Source organism: Falco peregrinus, chromosome 1 (assembly GCF_023634155.1).
Source record: "Falco peregrinus isolate bFalPer1 chromosome 1, bFalPer1.pri, whole genome shotgun sequence".
Classification (NCBI taxonomy): Eukaryota; Metazoa; Chordata; class Aves; order Falconiformes; family Falconidae; genus Falco; species Falco peregrinus.
This window is the reverse complement of record NC_073721.1, coordinates 24,840,669-24,863,136: the sequence shown is the minus strand read 5'-3', so window position 1 is coordinate 24,863,136 and position 22,468 is coordinate 24,840,669.

The following is a 22,468-nucleotide window of genomic DNA, read 5'->3' as shown; positions in this document are numbered from 1 at the left end:
AGCTAGCTTCTTCCCAGAGCTGATGTGGGATGGGACATTGTCTTTTGGGGGCTGCCGATGGTGAACTCAGGAGGCAATGACAAGCAAGACCTCTGTCTGGTGTTTGAAAGGAGTCAGGAAAAGTTACAGTAGCAGAGGGTGCCTCCCCAGAGGGAAGATAAAGTAGCGATGATATCCAGCTGAACCGAGCATTCACATTCATGCCTGAATCAAAACCCCAGATTCAAATATTACCTAGTTTTGGGTGGCACCTACACCAAGATCTGTGCCTTGCAAACACTCATGCTAAAGAGGGTGAACCAAAACTTGTGTCTGAGTTTCCCATGCTATGGGGTGGCCAGAGAGAAATGCCAGACTTAAATTCTGAGTTTGATCCTCTTCCACAGATTAGACCCCTTAGGGAAAACCAGAGGTTCAGCTTGGTTGCTTATCCCAGCATCTGTACTTTGCACAGTCGCCTAGAAGCTGCAGCAAGCTTGGCTCCCCTTTGGCACTGCAAGATTACTCCTAGAGTTAATACTGGAAAGCAACCAGAAATGGCCACAAATCAAAACCACAAAGGGCCTGCTGCAAGTCTCACAAACCTCGGTTTTGCACCAAGCTAACAGCAGCAGCATCAATGAAGCTATGCGTGATTTGTAGTCTGTAAGTGAGAACAGAAGCTGGCTGACTGTGTAGGGAAGCTAAATCCCTTTAATTATTAAAACATATCCTACTGCTGTTGAAAATCCCCTTGCCGTTGGAAAAAATACACTTGTAATAAATGTATGATATACATCAAAGGCCTCTTTTGTAAATAAAGCATTCCTTTTTTTTTCCTTTTTTCCTAAAAAAAAAAATTGGCCCAGGGACTAAATTAATGTTTGATCTGTTATCTTAGAAATATTCTAGAGTGGCAGATTTATCTGCTGTTTACATTTTTCCTCCTAATACAGCAATGAATTATTCTTGTTGATAATGGGAAATGATTTAATATAAATGGTTGGAAGGTCCTTTTCTGGAGTCAGTGGGAGATTTGGCTGGGCAGAAAAGGCAGCATTGGAGCAGAGGATAGTAAAACTCAGGTAAGCATTCCTGCAGTCCCAAATGCATTTCACAGAGCACCCATGTGAACCTGCCCCATTCTGGCGATCAGAGATAATAAAGCTGGGCCCTCATTTCCAACTTGTACAATGTTTTGAAACAGTTGTGAAATGGCAACTGTACATTACATCTTACTTATTACATGTTACGAATTCATGCCTTATTTCCAAAGAAGCCAATGTCCCATGCTAGTATAAACACCAGAGCTGAGTATTTGTCCTTACTCTGGTAAAAACCTGTCTTGGCTCCAAACTGCACCAAGGTTTAGGCACAAGCAGCTGCCGTTCCCGGCTCCCCTCCCAGCCAGTCATTCAGGCAGCATTTCTGGCATACACATCACAGACAACTCTGCCAGCCCCAGAGCTGAGCTTGGCCACCTGAGTGGGCACAGTTTGGCTGCAGAGACTGGAGAGGAGAGCTGGTGAGTGCTCAGCTTCCAGCAGAAGAGCCTTTGCCATTCAAACTGCACCAATAATCTGGATTCTGCAGGGAAATCCAATGTGAAAGGTGCCATTTTTACTAGCTGCATCTGTCTTACCATGTCCTTGCATCATCTGCAGGTAGCAGACAGGCAGATTTTGGTCCTCATATCCCCCCATGGGTTTGTGCACCTCCTGCCATTGCTTCCCCTGCTGAAAGCAGGATCTGTCCCTGCCCTGTGCACTGCCGGTTCTGCCCCAGGGCTGCTGGCACAGCAGGATGGAGCCATGGGCATGGCCCACAGCCCCTGATGCCTCTGCGTGCTGCACCTCCCTACACTGTTCCTGCAGCCCCAGGCACTGAGCCAGGCCACCACTTTCCCTCCTGCGGCACTCCATGGAAGACCTGGCCAGCGCTGCATTTATGTAACGCTTTATAAGCAAGACTGTCTAAATAAGCAATGTGAGTGCAACATCTGCTACCCAACCCTACCCACTGTTTTTAAGGAGAGCTTCAATCAGCAGCCCCCTTCCACCCAAATTCAAATTAATGCAAGATTATTGACTGCACATTTCTGCTTGGACCATGTTTTATACTGAAAAGTTGCAGGGCTGAAATAACAGAACCTTGGGGGTTTACAGAAGAAATATGTTCTTGGGGCTCCCATGGGCCTTAAGCGCTGCACCTTCTTGCTGGCTTCCAGCCCATTCAGCTCCTCTGATCACAGGGGAGGGACACTGCCATGGCTCTTTTCCAGGGTGTTCAAAGGGAAGGTGCCATCCTTTCTCCAGCTTCCCACCTCACTGATAGAGCCTCCAGGCACCATCCTCTACCTAGGGACTTCTGGGGTGCTCTGAATTTTAGCCACACATACCCTGCTCCCTCTACAGTCCCAGGACACATCCCTGATGCAGTCTTTCAGTAAGGCCTGCTGGGAAGATCTCTAGCCATCATAAAATGCTTGGCTCTGTCCTTGTTGTCTGCTCTATCCCTTTGCCATGCTGGGGGAATGGATCTGGCCTAAGGACTCACCTCCTGCTTGAGTGCTGCCTGACCCTCATCCTACCTAAGCTGGATAAACTTGAAAACACTATGAACTATGAAAACATAGGCTATAAAAAGGCATAGAGAAATTACAAATTAGCTCTCCAAATGGTGAGTTTCTCATCTACCTATATCAGGCACTGGTGGAGCTTTAAGGTAAGGCAGGAATCCTCCTTAAGTAAGCCACCTGAAAGCAAAGTGTCATATCTGAGGCAAGTATCAAGGGTTTCCAGAGAGTCAGAGGAGGATGTAAGTATTTCCACCAGAGCCTATTCAGATAACTGATAGCTGGACAGCTCTGACAGGACCTTTCTGGAGATGCTGGTGGCTCTTGACTATAGAGCCTCAGTGACTGCCTTAGATTTGATGCCATTTACAGGGCTGAAGTGGGGAGGAGGGGGAGAACACCACCACCACATATTGTGGTGTCAGCCTGGCTAGCAAAGCTACCAGCTGTGGGCAGGGGAAGCCTGGAAAAAAAACCTATACCAGGTTTCAAGCATCATGAATGTATCCCCTCAAACCAGCCCCAGATATAAATGTCCCCCACTTAGGCCTTTCCACTCCACACTAATTCTTACAGTTGTTATTTATAAAAATCCGTTACACCCTGCCTGATCAGATCTGCAGACAAGGAGACCCTCCTGTGTGCCTTTGCCAAGTGTTCATACAGTTCCTGTCCCTGAACTTTCAAGTCATTTAGGCAACTCTTAATTCAATCTATAATAAATCCAGTTTTGGTTGGCAGGGCATTGCAAGTATTCCATGAGTTTTCCTGTTACCCATGGGGCTGAACTGGAAGAAAACCCACAATGTGAGGAGAAGAAACAAATGCAGACATTGCTTTTGGGTAGCTGAGAGAGCAGGATCTATTTTGGGAGTAACTCAATGAGAAATTTGGAGTTTATGAGACTCTGGGGAGAAACAGAAATTATGTGCTATAAACCAAAATAGGTCCTTTACCCTCTTACTAAATACTGTGTACTTGAAAGCTGCTTTAGGGTGGAAACACATGCAGTCCTTGGAGACAAACCACAGGAATAAGAGTAAAAAGAAAAATAAGAGAGCTCTGCCCACCCACCCCTGTAGCAGTATCATTGGGAGATACCTCGCGCCCCAGGGCAATGGTTAGGAGATTGTCTAATGGACTTTGGTCAGGGTAAGAACCTTGCAGTGCAAATACTGCTGCAGGTTGAAATACAGACCTACAGGGTGTAGTTTCAACCACAGGCAGTTGGTGCCTTGTGCTCCTGGCTTCCATGATTTCCAGGATGGCTAGAGCCATCCACCTTCAGTCCTACAAGAGATACACACAGGGACAGCTGCATGGCATTGGTGAAGCAGCCCGCTGTGAAGACCTAAGGATGTTGTAGCTCAGTGCTCTCACTATACACCATACCTAATCTTTACTTTTCCACTCCTCCTTCCCCCAAGAATAGCATAGCTATGGGTGGGAAATACACTGAATGTTGCAGATATGCAGCATACTGGGAAAGCCCTGGTGGAATACTGGAATAGCCCCCAGTCATAATAAAGGTTCCTTTCCATTGCCCCAGTTACAGCCCATTACTGACTACAGGAAAAGCAGGAGCTGGACGCCCTCCAAATCTGCTGAACAGAGCACCAAGATGCTGATTACAAGGGAGAGGGCTCCTCAGGGTCTCTTCCTCAGCAGGACAGAGGCATCTGTGTGAAAGATCACACAGAAGGGTCTTATAGTCCCACAACTGGACGAATTTACACTCTGAGGTCCCTCTTCAGGCCCATCAATTACCTTTCATTAGAGGGGTGATGATTCTCTGCAAAATCTGATCTGCCTCTTGGGAAAACCACAGTTGCAGCATTTCACTCCAGAATACATTTCCACCGCTTCACTTTGCTCCGCAGAACCAAGGATGTAAAATAATTCTGGTAGTGAGTTAGCTAGCCCAAGAGCAGGCAACTTGGAGTCTATTCCTGCCTAGGCACTGGCATGACAGCTGTCTATTAAGATTAAGGTAATCTTTTTGTGCAAGACGTCAGCCAGCTTGACTCTCAGATTCCAGCTGGATTCACAGGGCAGGTGGCTGGAAAGGAATATATTTCCTTCCTGGTAAAGGGGGTGTATGTGAATTGGGCTTTCTGTGCAGCAGTAACCAAGGCTCATTTTCACTGCCTCACTTTTCAAAACAGAACCGCAATTAACCAGGAGATACTCAAGTTTGGGAGCAGGAAACTCAAAGAAGCCCTGATATCCTAATTATAGGCTGCTGCGTCTCCCAGCTGAAACAGTCATGGAAGGCCCTGCAGGAAGACCAGCTACCCACCACATCTGGAGCTTGTCATGAAGGGCCAGCCAGTCCTAGGGCCTGCCGTTCCTGCTGTCATTCCTCAGCTGTATTAAAGAAGGCAGTCTCTGCTCTTCTGTGCGCGCTCTGTGCTGGGCTGCTGGCAAGTTACCAATTGAAGTCATGGTGGGAAGGCCTGAAATTCTTCCTTTCCATCTACATTTCCCCTTCAGTTTCTCATGCTCTCCAGACAGTTGGTCCTACAGCTTTCCTTCCCTGTTGCCCCGACCTGCTCACCACCCCAGTGAGGTGGTGACGGCATGCTGCCAGACATGCTGAACCTGAAAGTGTCCCCATCTTGCCCGGCAGTCACCCAGAGAGGGAGGCAGTATTTATCACCACTCTGTCGGCCACTGCCAGACACTCTTGCCATTAAGATGTCAAAACAGGTTTCTCTGGAAATCCAACAGCCCTGCAGACTTACCCTTGCCAGCAGCAGCCCCAGTTGGACATCTGTTCCCTTTCAACCTCACATGTACACTTAAAATGACGGTACTGTCCACTTCTTTGGGGGATTAGGCTCCTATTAAAGCTGCCTTCCACATGATTCATTGTTATCTCCTGGTGTTGATCTGATTTATGGATTGGTCTGTGTTAATTAAGGTCATAAAATTGGGAGCGGGAAAAGGCTTCCAGCACTGTGATGCAATGTTTAACATTGGGTTATTCTCCAGAGCCTATGTTATTTTGCAGAGGATGGGAGATAGCACAGCTGATGTCCTGTGGTCAGAAATGAGACTTAAGCCCCTTGCTGCCCCCTCAGCCTCAGGAAAGGAGACAAGTCACCAGGAAGATGAAACCATCTCTGCTCAGCATTGATTCACAGACACCAGTGAATTCATAGTCCAAGCTGTTACTATACAGATTAGGCTTGTGTCTACAGCCGCAGCTGAAAGTGGAGCTCTATTGTGCTAGGCACGGCACAAGCATCTTGTAAAGATTATCCCTGCCCCATGAAATGTTGCTAGGCACTCAGCCCATGGGCACATTGCAGTCTCTTCTGTGACTGCAGTGAAACAAAGACAGACCTGAACCCACTTTGGTCAGCTCAGGACCAACCAGCAACATAACCCTGGCCAAATGCCATCACTGTGGGTTACCGCTGTGCTCCCAAGGCACACTGAGCTCTGAGCTGCCACGGCAGGTCTGTACTCCTGCCCGAGTCACTACCAGGGCTCAGAGTATGAATCAGAAGGTGCGTTGTCACAAAAGCAGCACCCAGACATGGAACGACTGGCCACCACACCCAAGGTCACACTATAAGTCCACCAAAAAGTCAGGACCCAGGTGGTTGTAGCCATCACGGTGCTTCAGGCACGCACTTCCCACAGGACCTGGACGTTGGTCCAGCAGCAGTGATGCCATCCTGTCAACAATGTCCTTTTACAATTAACTTTGGGGTTTGGTTTGGGATTGGGTTTGGGGGTTCTGGGGTTTTTGGTGAAAAAATCTTCAAAGCCCAGAGATTGTTGTGACGATAAAAACTACTGATGAGATTCACCTCTGATGCAGTAGCATGGACCTGGTTGATGCACATTTGGCCTCATGTGCCATGAAATAGGTGGATAACTACACACAAAACCAGAGCTACCTATTTCTATTTGTAAACTGCTCCGTTTTGTTTCACTACTCTTTTACAGTTTGTGACTTCTTACACTTTTACAACCTTCACTTATTTATTTTACAACATACTTGTGCCCACTGATAGCACAGGTTTACCTTTGACATGTGAACCTGACTTCCCCAGAAAGGGTGATTTCTTTCTGAGTTTGACTCTCCTCTTCCAGCCAATTTCATTACAAGGTTCCCATGAACTGGCTCAGAAATTCACTCATTGAGGCCATATTAGCCACCAGGGCCTTCATAAGCCTACAGTTATTACACTTTTATCTTAATATCAAACTTGGCCACTGTAAATCTGCTATGGCTCTACCATCAACCACAGCAAAAACATTTGCTTGATGCAGGCATGATGCAATCATATATGTTTCCAGTACTAGGCAAAAATATTTTATGTCCCATAAATAAAAATGAAAAGCAGTGCTTAATATTTTTGTCTGAATTTTCACTTTAAAAAAAAAAAGTCAAAAGTAGCATATAAATAAACTTAATTCTTCTGTTAAGAGTTTGCAGACTTTACCAGAGGGATATCCAAGTAGCAAAACCTGAACATGGTAAATTCTTCATCACATTAAGTCTTTATTTAAAGAGTGCATATGTTTAACAAAAAAAAAAAAAAAAAAAGGTACAATTTATAGCCTAGTTGAAGGAATTTCTGGGTGAGTTTCTGTGACCTTTGTTATGCATGAGGTCAGATCGATTATCATAATGGTCCCTTCTGGCCATGAGCTACGAATCTGTTAATTTTAGCTCAATATCCTCTTTCTCTGGGGGCTAAGCTAACTGAAATGATATCACATTTTCCACTTTAGGACTAAAGACACACACACAGTCCCTACAGTTGAGCTGACATGTACTGCTGTACTATTGCACACAAATGTCTGTGTATATCTGGACCTTTATTCAGCTAGTTGATAAGTGACATTGTCCTCCTTGGATCACGAATTATTACTGATATCTCCGATGATCAAAATCAGCCTGAAATATACCTTCTGCTCCACCCTCCAAAAAACAGAACACTTAAAAAAGAATTAAATATTCATTTTTCTTCTGACAGAAATATTTAAGTTCCTGGTTTGGTGTTCCCCTTGTATTCTATTGACATATTATCATGGCTTATTTTCTTTTAGTGACCCCATTCCCATAGGTGGGGCTTTAAAAAAAGAGTAAACAGATACCATGATACTTAGCACTGCTGCAAAAAGCACTACAATTGTAGGTTATCAGAAGACAGATTGAACAATTTTGCAGTTAAGCACACCAACGTATTTCATGGCAGCAAAGCTTCTCGGTGGCCAAGTAAAAGCCACAAACTTCATTTCCAGATCCAGCTGTTCATATGATACAATGTTAAAAAAAGGTTCTTTTTCAACACAGATAATCCACCCACTGTTAACTGAGAGCTGACTACTCCATTTTGGGCTCCTTAAACTGAAATCAAAACATTTTGTGTTGGCCAGCGGAGAAGAAACATTCTGCTTCAAGTCACTTTTAATGCTCCTTTGCCTTTGGCCAGGTGCCTCCCGGCTGTTGCATGAAGCAGGGTGCAGCACACCTGAATGCTTTGCATGCTGCACCCCTCATCCAGTTGGAAATTTTGGATTCCACATTTTTCCTAATGGTACTTTCTGTGGGAAACAAATGACTTATCTGGTCTCTTTCTCCCAACTTGGAATGTAAACTAATAGTGATATATGAGGATTTCCCTTGAGTGAAAACATCAAATTTTTGCACAGCGTCTATCCAAGATGTTGAACTTGGACAGAGGAAAGCTTTGGTGAAAGCAGAGAGGAGGTTTTTAGCCCAGGAAAAATTACATAATGTTTCATCCTGATCAGTTCCCCAATCTGCTCCTCCACAGGGATATCCAAAGAGCTGTGCTGGTACAAAGGAAAGGAAGAAGGAAGACATGCTGAGGGCAGAAAAGAGTGGCAGGAAGCCAGGGCAACTTAATCCAGCTCTCATGAAACTACAGCCTCAGAAAGGGAAGGTCAAAATGGGGTTTACAACAGAAATGCAGACACAATATGATGATGGGGAGACAATCTGCCCTCCATAATATTCTTATTATCCTAAGCAAACAGAAGATGAGAATGAAAAGTACCATGGGCTGTTCTGTTGTGTTTGTGTAAGAATGCCATTTTAATTCACTTTCACCACTGCCTTTAAGTCAATACTTTTTTAGAGCTACATTCTCATGTGAAATCTATATCCTGGCAATTTGAATCAAGATTGCCCCAGGTCAGACACCTGTAAAGCTGAACTGCAACAGGAAAGAATGGCACTTCTGTATTAATAGGCAAGAGACAATTCAGTGTCATAGTTTTCGTGTTGGACCTTCAGGAGGCAGACAGACTTGCCATGTGATCACAAATGTCCACGTCATTATGCAATTTCTCATGAACCTTCCCCCTTCACTCATTTCCATACCCACTTGCAGAGAGGCAACTCAGGGAAGCAGATTCCAGTGTGATTTGGCATACAACAGATCCATGCCAAATCTGTCTAAAAACAAACACTTCTGTAGATTTAATCAGTTTTTGAAGACTAACACTCCAGGTTCTTTGCCTTTCCCAGACTTTGGTCTCCAAGATTTGTCTAGTGAGATTCCTGTGGCTTAGTCACTGAACGCTACAGTCAGGCAGGGGATTGGGAGAAGGAGGAAAGTCTGGTCATTTGCAGTTTATGCCAAAATAGAACTACTGTATATGTCCTCAACACTAAGCAAAATCTTGCTTTTAACTCCAAAAAATACAGCCAGTGCCTTGACCTAATGATTCACAATGCAAAACATGTGCTGTGGGTTCCTAACCACCTTCATCCCAACCAACCTACCCTTAGAGGATGCACTTATATGTACCCACAGCCCCTAGATGTTTTGCCAGCTGAGGTTAAGTGTGCAGAAAGTAACCTTAGTGAGATGTCTTTATAGCCCCCACTATCCCAAATGCCTGTGGTGAGAGCTAGGAGACCTTGCTCACAAGCAGCAGCAGACGAGTTGGGTTGGCTGATTGGGTTACCCTTCCCCATCTTTCCACCCTTCATTCTCTCAAGAGGATGCTGCCACTGGCTTAACTGCTCATGAAACTGTTCCTGAACTACAATACTTTACTTCCTGGTGTTTTAAAGGCTTTTCCAGATGTGCTGGTAACAAACTTCAGGAGAGGGATGAGACAAAGAGCTGACAACAGCAATTTTACCACCCATTCCAGCTACACCCATGGGTGCACCATGGGTGACTCAACACCCCAAGCTCTTCAGCTTTGCTCGGAGGCCAGGGTCACCCAGCAGACAGCTCAGCAGTGCTTGAGTTGGAAGAAGAGCAAGCACTAGCAGACCAGGCCTTGAACATGCTGCCAGGAAGGGCACCTGGTGGCTCAGAGAAGTGCCACAGACACTCTCCTTGCCTTGTGTCTTCCAGCAAACAGTTAATGCTAATGCTGTGCAGGAGGCAGCTGCAGGGGAGAGATGCTGCGCTGGGCATCTCTGCTGCTGCTGCAGCCTGCAGTGGGTCCTCTCTTACAACCAGCTGCTAGGGTTATCTGAGTAATTTTGCTATGATTTACAGTAGAGGTACTAATTGCCTGGAAATGCTAAAGAATTATAGATCCTAAGGCATAAAACATCTATCAATCTTAACTCAACAAAATGTCTGCATATTATTACATAAGCTGAAGAACTATTATTTTCCCCATGCTAAGCACCTCTTAATTGAAATCCCTGATTGTTTTTTCCAGGCCCCTCTCCAGCCTGCCACCCAAAGATTAGCGATGCATGTAGTAATGTGTTGTTAATATGCAACGATGTGTGGTAGGGATTGCCCATAATTATTTCACCAATTCCCTCTGTGGTCTGGTCTTCTTATCGAAGCATGATTATTTCACAAATTCCATCTGTGTTCTTGCCTTCTTACTGAAGCAAAAGGGTCTTGCCAGACTTAATTGAAGTTGAATAAGAAGAAATTTTTCCAGGGGCCTCCCTCCACAAATTACAAATCCTATACATAACACTCAATTTTGCAGCCCATAATCACATTAGCAATGCCACTGAAGTGAACAGAGCTCCTTGGGTGAGTAAGAGTTACTTGCGCAAAAACGTATTTCAGATTTGGTTACAGCCTAGGTTGGACTCACTCCAACGGAAAGTTTCATATGCCCTAGTCTTGGTCTTAATTTTGGGTCAAAGTCCATCCTTTTAAGAAGTGATGTCAACTGCATATCAGATGAGTGTGGGCTTTCTATTTAAAGAATGGATTGTTTCTAACAACCTAATTCCACTGATGCTTTATGATTACAATCCTAAACACTGTTTTTGCAGCAGATAGATTAGAAATTGAAATAAAACCAAAGCATCTTGGTAAGGACGAGTCTTTTAAGCTGCACTGGATGGCATGCATGCACACCTCTGAGACACAATGAGAGACACATAAGCTGAATGGGACAGGACAGAGCCAGTTCTGGCACCAAATACTATTTAACATAGTTCAAGTGCACGGAAATTACTGGGCTGGGATGTTCAAGCTGAAAGGAAAGTTGGGTACCTTGTTTCCAGCATAACTTTCAGACAATGGTGTGTTCTAGAGCTACAGGTACAAAGTTTCAAGCAAAGGCTCCATCTTCTGTAGGCAGTACAAAGCCTGTGGCATGCTTTGGGCTCACACAGTGGGGTCATTCACACCACCAGAAGACATGCCACAGCATTTCAGTTGCTAATGGAGACACTCATCTGGGGTTTGACAATTGACAATCCCCTTAGCTCCTCTCAGGCTCTGGCTGGCAGCCCAGCAGTATGGGTAGTCCTGTGCCACACCACTGCAAAGTCACACAGTCATGGGTCCTTTGGGAGTTACCATCTAGTTCCATTGAGACCCTTTTGTTCATAGAAAGTGCTGAAATAACTTCAGCCATCGCGGCCAACATTAGTGATTGTATAGCTCTCCAGAAACAAAACCACAAGGTTTCAGACTAACTTGTGCCACAGAGCTAGTCTGCACAACCAATGTCTGCACCACACATATCCACAACAGGTCAGAGCTGAAGGGCCCCTGGAGACTCAGGAAACACTCCCCTCCTCACACAGGCATTTGACTTTTGGTCTTAATTGTCGCTCTTCTAGGCTAGATCTGGTTGCTTTCTCAGGGAGAAACAGCCCTGACTCACTCCGAAGCGGGAACCAGGCTCCCACAGTGTAGTCTCTCATCAGGATTTACACATTATACTACAACTTTGACAACCCCTGGGGCTTTGCCATGCTGACTTCTTATATAAGGTGCCCAGGCTTTCAAAAGAAAAAGGACTTCCCCACCAAAGAGGCCAGAATGGCCAGGTGGAGCTTCCCGAAAATCTACTACCAGCAATGTCCTTCCCACACCCCAAATGCCCTCCATAATACTGCAAACAATAAGTAAAAGTTTGCTTCCTATGAAGGATCTTTGAAAGTCCTTTGGGACTAAAGTACAGATCAGGACAATATAAGTCTTTGGGATAGCCAGTGCAGGAAACAATGAAACAATGTTCAATTTTTTATTATTTTTTAATAAAATGTATTCCATATTGTATAGCAATACTTCTGTGAGACTGGTCCTCAGTCACTTGCTGCCCTCAGCACACCCTCTTCACCTTCCCTGGGGGCACCTGACATTTTTAACATCAGCAAATTTGAATGTGATTTATTCAGTTTCTTAAATATAGCACTTACCTAGTTATAAAATACTGCCCCAATTCTTTTATATACAATAACCATTGTGCTTAGGATGACTTAAGTCATGTGTATTATTTTTTAAAAGAATTATATTTACATGGAATGTTTAAGGAAAGAATTTCCCAGATTCCGGAAGTAGAACCTCCTTCAGAACAGGAAGGAAATCATTAATTTTTACCTTTAAACCCAACAAGTGTAACGGTTTATTGCCCAGTGGGAAAACAGTGAGAGAGTTTCTCTTCAACTTGATGAGGTGGGTGTTTATATTAAGAGATTGTTCTGAAGGTCCGGTGCCACCAGAGAGTGAATAGTAACACTCAGATCATACCCCAAGCTCAAAACATTTTAGAGATGAAGTCAGTAGTATTTGCGGGGGGGGGGGGGGGGGGGGTGGGTGCGGAAACAACAACAACATGAGGCACAGTGAAAGACAGGTACTTGCCCAAGGCCACCTCAGAGGCCAGTAGCAAAGCTGAGCACTGAATTCAGGGCTCCAGTCCCTCTCTTCTACTGGTCTGACCATGATTTCTTCCTCACTTTTAAAGCCTCAGTCTCAAAGGCTTTTTCTGTGGTGATTAATTCCTCCTTAATGGACACGACTTTAGGGGTGTACTCTGTCATACTGTGAGGTTCTAGTACACCTTGTCCCTAGATTTTGAGCTCAATACAAGGAGATTTAAGGAGATTAACTGTAACTCAGAATTTGATGGTATTTTGGAAAGTCCTATTTAGAAACTAAGAGAAGAGAAAAAAATCTATGGCCTTGCTGCAGCAGGACCACTGTGTGTTCACATCTGTTCATACCTCCCAAGTGACCCCATTTCTGGAAATGCACAACATGGATGTGCAGGGATCTGAGGAGGGTGATATAACAGTGAGTGTGTTTTCCCAAATAATTTCTAAATCACTGTTCTTGCAAAGGTGAAGTGCCCCAAGTCCAACACAAATCAAGAGCAAAACCTCATCCCTCTTCAGACCTACAAGATTCTGCTCAACAGTAGAAGACCTGTGCCACCTCAAGTACCTTCTTTTGGCCAATAAAGTCTTAAGTAGTTCTGCTATCCGTGATCTTTTGATATGTGTGAGTAGCATGACACCAACACTGATATCCTGGCCACATAACGATGTGGGAAGTGCTGTCTAGCCCCTTCCACATTCCTGCTGGTGATTCAGTTCCCTTCATTCCCTGCTTTGCTGCACAACTTTGACAGTAAATAAGCTGCCCTGCTGTGTCCCAGAGGTAGGGCTGCATTTCAACAGTGGCAAAAGTAATTCCTGAACATAATAGTTTTATTTCCAGGCTTCAAAGCACTTTGAGATCCCTCAGAAGCTGCGGAGATATTACTCCTTCTATAGAATATTACTCCTCCTAAAGACATGCATTTATTCCTAGGACCCAAAGGCAAACACGGGGGAACTTCAGTCCTAGAGCTGAACTCCAGCTGCATTCACCACCTCATCTGTTATTTGATGGACTTTTGCCAATGGGCATTGTCAACAGGAAAGAAAAAAAGGAAGGAAAAAAAGACAACTTACAACTTTCCAGCTAGTATTTTAAGGCTGTGAATTACACGCCATTTCCAAGAAAGGAGAAGTATAGACATTTTGAGCATGTGTTCTATATTTAGTTAGACATGGGGAAGGTATGCCACTTGTATGACTGGTGTTCCACTATGAGCATTGGATTAATCAGGAGAGCTAGGTGGAGGAGAGCTGCAGCCCCTTGAGCCATATCTTCCCCTTTGGCAAATTCATCCCTTCATGAGAATACAGCAAAAGATAACCAGTAGGGAAGAAGATTTGATGTTAGGATCTCCATCACATCCAGATACATCAGTGACTTTAAAGTATCTCCAGCTGACATGCATCAGTGAAAGCAAGCTCCATGCTGGCAGTGACTGAAACCTGTGGGATGTTTCATGTGCCGCCACTAACACCCATTTTCCTCCAGCTAGGGAAATGGGCTGTACAGCCCCTGATCCCTAATGTCAACTCTCAGGCATCACTTCTACAGAAGCCTCCCCCTGCCTTAAGAGCAAAACTAAACTTAAACCCCAAACACTTTCCTGAAAGTTTTTATTCCCTAAAACAGCACCCTCCTTTTACATATATATATATATATATATAAAGTTTCCTTTATTTATTCATAGTCTGTCATTTCATACCAGTGAGCGGGCTGTGCCGAATCTGGTGGTGGGCACGTGTGTATGCCTGCACCCTGAACTGGATCAGATCAGAACTGCAGGACAGCAAAACTGTGTGTCCTAGAGCTTCTGTACTGCAAAGGACAACACATGTTTAACCTAGCATATGAGATTTGAGCTTTTAGAGCAATACATTTTGTTTTCCTAGTTTCTGTGAAGTAAGATGTAGCTACTGGGTGTGTAACTGAAACAAGTGTCGCAAGCCATACCCTTGTTACAATTCCTCCTCTGTGGGATTAGCAGTTCTCAGAACTGGGCACCAGCATGCCACAGGCCAGCAGCTGAGGGGATTTGCTAACCTGCATCCTCTCTTTCTAACATCTGTGATTCAGTGCACCGAAGATTCACCTTCTCTAAGGACAGAATTTGCACCTGTGCCATTGCTTACTGTTGGGCTTCAAGAGGCAGAGCACCTCCATCATTTGCACCTCAAAGGATCAGAGCTGCAGATCCTCTTGCAGTGACTCAGAACAACCTCAACCATCTCAGCCTGAAGCTCTGCAGAGCACTAGGGACAGACATACCAGCGTGTAACTGGACACTGATTCACAGTTTATGTCTGACTTCATTGTCAGGACTTGGGAAAAAGGAGGGAAAGAGGGAAGGGAGAACTGGATTGAAGTCAAAGTCATTAATATCCTTCTACTTGAAGAACAAATCCAGAGAGCAGAGGCAAGTAAGGTCAGATGTATATTAAAGTAGTGAGATATAAAAGCCACCAGGCACAGCTGAAGTCACAGAGCAATATTTGCCTTCTTCCCCCTCCCCCCCCCCCCCCCCCCGAAGAATTCTTGTCTAAGCAAAATTAAATATCTGGGCAGAAACTAATCCATATTTATGATCCTTGGTGCTGAGGCTGAGTGAAGCAAGCTGCCAGATGCAGGGTGGAGGCAGTTGAAAACGAGCTGCTCTGGGCCTTAGGGATATCACCATTACTGTGCCACAAAGTGTGCGCACTGAGTTAGAGCTGCACAAAGCGCTGTTGCAAGTGTGGTCACCTCTGGGCTCCCTGTGATTTGCAGAGCTGGCAGCGCATCCTTGTGCAGTAGACAGAAAGATGTTTGGGATCTCTGAACCACTATGCTGTACTTCCCAGCATGGGAGGGAGGGTACTTGGTAAACTGAGATGGCTCAAAATGAGCAATTCTAAAGCTGCAACTCATACCCTGTTACTAAACGAAGAAGCCCCTTCCCATACTACTGCCCAGAACTGACTCATTGTGAAATCAGTGGGAAGAATGTCTGCACTTTCACTGGCAGGTCCTTGAGAAACCACTGGGAAATATATTTTCATAAATACCTGCGTTTTTCACAAATCCGGTAGAGACATCTCCATCTAGTGGTCCGGCCAGGAAAGAGAGGCTTACAGGCTCCAGCTCAACCTACGCTGAGCAAGCCCACTCTGTTTCATGTGCTTTGGCTTCGCCAGCTGCACATTGATATAGCAACATTTCCCAAACTTCCAGGGGGTCCTGTTAATGTCAGAGAAAGGCCTGGAGATTCTTGGCCGGACACTCCGCTGTGAGCTATAGCCCAGATTCCACCCACTCAGCTCAGCCAGAGCAGAAGGGGATCAAATTGTCATCTCAACATCTGTTTTGAATCTGGTAAGAGAGATGCTGTAGTGTCACACATATGCACACACGTACACACACACTCAAGTGCTTACAAATATCAGGCTGTGGTGACATCCAAGTGGTTTCAGAAGGTGGAGGTGTGAGTGAGGAGAAAATCTGGCCGTTCATCAACACATAACTACTATTTACTTGGCTTCCCTTAAGAGTAAGTATAGCAAGCGATAGCAAGCAACACAACATTAATGCCTTCATCTCCCCAGCATTCCTGAGAAGCAGGGCAGTATTGCCAGCCTCACTTCACGGTTGGGGAACCAAAGACCAAGAGTAGCCAAAGTGAGCCAAACCAAGTCCCATGCAGGCTAGAGGCAGAATGAGGAGGGGAGTGTAGATCCTCCACCGTTCAGCCTAGCCTGCTTGCTGACTCCACACTTACTGACTCACTCTGGAGCCTGGAAGAGGGTCCAGAGCAAAGCTACAGCCCAGTATAAACACAGTAATACAGTTTAATTCCCAAGCTTTGTGTAAAGTAGTATCTCAGCCAGGGGACACACTCAGATACCTCAACAGGAGAGCTTCGTGTTGTCACCAAGTATGATGATGAATTGCCTGCTGTAAGGTAGATTTCATCCTGTGCAGGAGATGGAGAAAAAGCCATAAAAGCCATAAAGATAGCTCACAAGAGTATGGAGGGGAGTGGGGCTGGGTCCTTCTGCTGTTCAGGCACAGTGCATCACCTGCCACCGGGTCTTGGTCCCAAACTGAGCATTTTGAGGGGCAGCCAAAAGGGGGAGAGTGGAAATGGATGGGCAGGTATAAAAAATGGCAGGGACTTCACGCACTGTAAGCAGACACATTTGGGAAGGAAAAAGCAGCTCTAAGAAAATGGAACTTTGAATTTCCCTCTAGGACACAGGGTATTAAAAATAATCCCAGCTGAACTTTACCCACCTCTCTCACAGCATCTCCCAGCTGCTTCAAAAATAAACAGCTCACTCTGGGTGGAGCTGCAGCCACACATGGTTTTGGGGGTCCCAGCCTGAGTGCAGAGGTGGTCAATAGAGCTTCTCTGGTCCAGCTGTCCAGAGGGGTCTGCCACATATAGCCTGTGACTGCAATGCCAACTGCCCCAAGGATAGGACAGTGAAACTAAGTAGAAGGACTCTGAGGCCACAAGCCTGTTCCCACACTGTTTCCACAAGCTGCTCCTTGCAGACCTGCAGCCCCCCAGGCTCACAGACTGTCCTGCTCCACAGCCACTGCACTGCCCTGCCTCAGCACAGCCTGCGTTCCCACCCAGCTACCAGCTGCCTTCAGTGCAGCTCTTGTGAACGCTTCATCCCAGTTTGCTCCCACTCAGAAACCCACCACATGCACCGGCCCACCCTGCTTTGCCCAGTGCTTCCACACAGCCCCCACCTACTTGCTGGCACCCACACATGTTCCCACCAGCAGTCCCCTGCCCCCCTGGTCTCACCCCTCTTTTCCACCATACTCCACCTCATGATGCTGCTTTGCCCCAAAGCCACAGACCCCCAGCACACCACTCCTTTCTGAGATATCTGTCCTATTTTCTCAGTCCTGGGCATCTTGTGCAGGTAGGTTTTGAGGTAATCCTATGTTTTTCCAACAGTACTGCTGGTGGCACCCCCCTCCTCATCCTACCCCAGCACTCACATGGGGCAGCACCTTGCCAGATGCCCCAAGAAGAGAAGGCATTAGACCTTGCCCCCAGCATGTCAGGATATAACCTCCAGGTTACAAGCTGCCAGGGCACACACACTGCATTTTAAGAGGCTTTAGCACAAGTTAAGCACATTCCAGTGTCCATGGGACTCCTTTTACCCACAGACTCTCCAAACCTGGGACAAAAGTTTCATCAGGAGGGCACGGGTGCCTGGTGGAGTCAGGGCCAGGATGAGGTGCATGCTGGGTCCCTAGAAGACCCAGGACCTCTCAATGACCATGTTGAACCACTAACAGTTGTCACAGACTGCATCTCTCCTCTGGAGCTAGGCCAGCAGCAAGTCTGGCAGCGTGGGAGTTGGGGAATACAAAACTGAGGTTTCATCAATGCCAGGGAAGGGGACACAGCTTTGAGTGTGAAACAGTTCCCGACTGGCTCTCGGGTTTTAAGTGTTTTATGTTGCAGCCTCTACTTCTTTAGATTATCTGAGGTAAGTCAGGTATACAAAAGTTCCTGCAGCAGGCTCTGCTGATCTTCAGACACTAGAAAGCTTTTAATTTTTTAACATTGTCTCCCAGGGACTGCACCAATCTGACAGGTACCTGGGCAGATGACAAAGGAGCCCATCCCAGGCTGCAATGCTGCTCTCTGTCAAGTTCTCTTTCTGTCCCCCTCTCAGTCTAAAGACCAGGATCCCTTCCACCCTTGAATCCTGCCAACTTCTAAGACTGTACAGAAACCCCCAGGGGAGGTGGAAACCACTGTCTGCAGCAGACTCCAGGTCTCTAGCAAGTTCCGAATTTTTGAAGGTGTTAACCTTATTTGATAGGGGAAGCAAGTAACAGGGCTAGTCCACGACAGAACTAATCAGACTGGATGGGAATTACAGCTCCTTTTGATGGGGCCACACAATCTGCTCCATCAACAAACCCTTTGTTAATCTCCCACCTATTTCCTGCCACAGCATTAATTGTCGGGCGTTACTCAGAGGGAGGCAGCAGGCAGAGGCAGGCTTTCCTTTCCAACTCAGCAAGGGCCACTACCGCCCCATGGCAAGCACACCATGCTGCTTTGCAAAGCTCCTTTCTGAGGGACTTGGCCAAAGGACCGTTTCCAATTCTGGCTGCTCTATTTCAGGCAGAGCACGTACACCCACCCCAGGTTCAATGCATCATTGCAGACTTTCCTTTTTACTTTCCTCAGATTCTGTTCAGGCAAATTCTCATCACCCTCTGTCCTCTGGTACATCCTTCTCAGAAAGCAACTTACCAGTGCTCTCAGCTGTGCCGAGGCAGAGTAGCCTGCACCCTGCTCAGACACAGACAACCTCCAATGAAGCCTCAGCCAGAGATACAGCCAGATGCTCCTACCCGCCCCATCGGCTGTGGGTTCACAGTGGGAGGCTCTCAGCAAGGGAACTCCCCAAAAGAAGCTGCAGCCACTGTTCCTCCCAAGCTGCCCATATGATGGGGTGAGGGGCAGAGAAGAACAAGGCTGGACACCTTCCAGCTCCTAGAAGAGGTTTCACCAACACGGACATGGTGAGAACTCAGCTGGGGTAGCAAGACTGACCCAGCACAGGCATACATAGAAGTGCCCAGATTGGCACAGTTCTCCCTTGATATTTTTAGAAATGTCTTTTTGGCACGAGTGAGAAGCTTTTCATACAGGAAGGATGGTGCATGGGAACAAAGCAGGCATGCACATGAGAAAGAGCCCTCAGGCAGGACTTGACAAGAGGTTTGGAAAATGTGACAGAGATTGAAAATCTAATGCTGCCAAGTTCACAAAGTGACAAAAAAACATCACTACAATCAGCTCCTTCGAGTCCAAGGTCTCACAGATGTTCCTGAGCCTGTCACTCCTGCCAGCTGTATTTTGATGTGACAAATCCAAATTTTTAACATACCAGTGTGCTTTCCCCACCTTTACTATATGTGTTGCTCATTGTTCTCTCATTCCAGCAGGCAATTGCTTCTTGAATGTAGATGTTAAAGAGCCACAGGTTTCCTGAAAACTGTAGCACAGGCTGCGAAACTAAACAACACATGCAGTACAATAAGTCATAAAGCATGTGTGAAAAATAGTTGACACAGAAGCTGTCATGGAAACCAGTGCTACCAGAGAGCACACAGCCACAGAGCTCCCATTAAAGGCTGCAGAGTTGAACACAAATGCTAATCACTAAGGCAGAATATATTACATTTACCCTCATGCCCCATACAGCCTTCACAGCAAGTTAGCTGAAAACTGCAGCCATTTCCGCTAGCAGCACTGGATGGTAGTTAGTAGTAATTAAATTACCAGAAATCTTCTCATAGAGAAATTCTTTTCATCTTGCATACCCTAGAAACTCTTTTTACTGACTAGGCACCACACTTCTCCCAGGGAATAAGTCTGTGTAAAACAGACTACATGCATTTCCCGAGTTTGGGTTATATTCTCCAACTTGATTGTCTCCCAGCTCCCCTCAGCAACAATACCCTGTGAGAGAGAAAAAGCCAAAAAGCCCAGGATGGGGAAAGAAACATGGTGAAACCAGATTAGGCTGTTCAGGCAAGATAAAGACAGACAGACAAAAAACTACACAATACCCTGCAAATATTACAGGTGTATCCCATGCAGTGATCAAACCTCTGGTCTTTAGGTACCAGCTAGAAGGAAGTGACCTAAAAATATTTGCATATATAGATAACTTTTGGCATCCCACAGGCAGAGGTGGTGAGACTTCTTGGTGGAGGAATCTTGCCCTCTTTTTTATGAAGAAAAAGCCATACAGCCTTTCCTCATTCCCCAGCCTGGCATGTTTCTCAAATGGCCTTGGTTGGCTGGGCTTTGGACACAGGTATTGCATGCTCTGATGTGAAGGAGATGCACCAGAATTCATCCTTGATAGCAGCGTTTACAGCAACGCTGAGCTGTCTGGTGTGGTCTGGATGGAGGCGCAGGGTCCTATTTTTAACCTCCAGCACTTGCTTCAAATGATGTTGATGTATCCAAGGGCCAGAGCTGTGCATTTAGTGCATTTTTCATGCTCTCTCTCAGGGCCTGGTCTTTATCTCAGTGACTTCAGAGAGCTTCAGGATGGCGCTGGTTCAGGCTATGAGGAAAGCCAGCTTTTTCTGCTCGCTCTACAAACATATAAGGCTTTTACTGACCTATAAAGTAAGCGTCTAGGCCATAGTTGTCAAAAATAGGGCACTGGCAAACTTATTTCACCTTATTTTTAATCCACCTAAATACCACAGGTTGGAAAGTTCATCTAGTACTCAAATGTTTATAGGTATCTTATTTTGCTCAAGAGGCTATAGAAAGAGAAATGGTGGAGCAGAAAATAAAATCCTGATGAAGAAAAATAAGGGCTGGTTGAAAAATTTGTCCGAATTCTTTTTCTGGACAGAAGTCAGATCCTTGAGTAAGTGAAATTTTTAGAGTATATGAAAAATGTGTGCTTTCTGTAGAAAACAGAGTGTTTGTCATAACCTTTTGACTGAAAAGAAAGTGAGACTGCCAAATGCTCCTGGCTAACTTTTCTTTGTTTATAGGTGAAAAGTTGCCTCGTTTCACAGGGAGATGCAAGAGGAAGAGGAAGGGTCAGGTAGGGAGGGGTCCAGTTACAGTTCTACAAGAAAAGACTTTAAAATAAACTAGAGAATGCCCCACTACAACTGAGAAAGGAAGAAGGATACTTAAAAGGGGATGAGACAAGAAATTGTAAAATTAAAGCACAGGTTCAGATTTAATGAGGTGCATAAGAATGACAAAGACAATGCTCTTTTAATGTAGGAGTCAGAATAAGGTCTTTGGCCAAGACCAGGGCCACACATTAAATTGCCTTCTTTAATGACAAGATCACAATCCATTTTTCCTACAGTGCTGTTCATTGCATATACCTTGTTATTATGCTCCAGCATATCAAACTACAATATCCACATTCTTTATGGTATGTAAAAGGTGCAAGCCTAGTTAACACAGATGGCTACACGACAATATCTTCCACTAAACAAAAAAGCATTCAGCACATAAATACTGAAATGGGACAGGGGATCAAGCTGCAGCTCATCAGATTGGGTGCAGCTTTCCCTTAGACTCACTGAAATCTAAAGTTCTACTGCTGACTGCACATCAGCCTAGGTTTGTTTCTTCAAATGAAGGATGTGAATGCCATGGCTCCAACAAAGGCTTTATCTCTTCACTTGCTCTTTCCCCACGAGACAAGATGGGGAAGTGGCGGTATTTCTGACATTTCCCATTTAAAATTAATATACTTCTACTGGTGCTGCCTGGATCTACACAGAGCAAATTATGTTAGCTCTACTGATGTCAATATATTGGGGCAAACTTACACTGATGGAACTTGTGACCCAAACTGACTCAGGCCTCAGCATCTTTTTCTATGAGATAGACCCCAGAAATTCCAGTTTTATCTCCCAAGCTTGACAAAAACAGCTTAAAGGCTTTCCCATCACACTCAAAGTGAGAGCTGATAAGGCTCAAAATCCAGAAATTGCTTACTTTACAACTCTAAGTCTCTTTCAAGCTGACCTTCTGCCCTGAAAGCCTAAAAACCCCTCACCAACAACTATATTTAGGCAACTAAAGAACTGGAACATCTGGGAATAATAACAGCAGTCTCCCTTGGAAATGGCATTTATATACCATTGTCTAGAAAGCATCACCATACTGCAAAAGCTTTGCAAAATCCACTTTGTAGATTTCAGACTGGAAAATTACCTGCTAGACAATTTGTGTGTCACCAGAGGTGATGAGTGACAACCACATGTAGGAATAATCCATTTATTAAAAAAA